Below are 895 nucleotides of genomic sequence, written 5' to 3' on the forward strand. Positions count from 1 at the left end.
ATCTGAAGATCCTTTTCAGTTCTTAACTGAATTCTTGCAGATATGTGATACTGTTAAGACTAATGGAGTAGATCCTGAAGTCTACAGGCTCATGCTTTTTCCTTTTGCTGTAAGAGACAGAGCTAGATTATGGTTGGATTCTCAACCCAAAGACAGCCTGAACTCTTGGGATAAGCTGGTCACGGCTTTCTTAGCCAAGTACTTTCCTCCTCAAAAGCTGAGCAAGCTTAGAGCTGATGTTCAAACCTTCAGACAGAAAGAAGGTGAATCCCTCTATGAAGCTTGGGAAAGATACAAACAGTTGACCAAAAAGTGTCCTTCTGACATGCTTTCAGAATGGACCATCCTGGATATATTCTATGATGGTTTATCTGAGCTATCAAAGATGTCACTGGACACTTCTGCAGGTGGATCCATTCACCTAAATAAAATGCCTGCAGAAGCTCAAGAACTCATTGATATGGTTGCTAATAACCAGTTCATGTACACTTCTGAAAGGAATCCTTTGAGTAATGGGACGCCTATGAAGAAGAGAGTTATTGAAGTTGATACTCTGAATGCCATATTGGCTCAGAATAAAATATTGACTCAGTAAGTCAATATGATCTCTCAGAGTCTGCATGGAATGCAAGCTGCATCCAACAGTACTCAAGAGGCTTCTTATGCAGAAGAAGCTTATGATCCTGAGAACCCTGCAATAGCAGAGGTAAATTACTTAGGTGAACCTTATGGAAACACCTATAACTCATCATGGAGAAATCACCCCAATTTCTCATGGAAGGATCAAAAGCCTCAACAAGGCTTTAATAATGGTGGAAGAAACAGGTTTAACAATAATAAACCTTTTCCACCATCCACTCAGCAACAGACAGAGAACTCTGAACAAAATACTTCT

The 895-nt window shown here is 40.0% G+C and overlaps 1 non-coding gene across 1 annotated transcript; it reads right to left on the bottom strand.

Moving 5' to 3' along the window:
* Window positions 1-223: 223 nt before the first annotated feature.
* On the bottom strand, window positions 224-331 carry LOC148573178 (small nucleolar RNA R71). Its single transcript, XR_015905651.1, has one exon. It is a non-coding gene; the product is annotated as a small nucleolar RNA R71 (small nucleolar RNA).
* Between the last annotated feature and the right edge of the window lie 564 nt (window positions 332-895).

The sequence above is a fragment of the Arachis ipaensis genome, chromosome B2, assembly GCF_059453495.1.
Source record: "Arachis ipaensis isolate K30076 ecotype BB chromosome B2, ASM5945349v1, whole genome shotgun sequence".
Classification (NCBI taxonomy): Eukaryota; Viridiplantae; Streptophyta; class Magnoliopsida; order Fabales; family Fabaceae; genus Arachis; species Arachis ipaensis.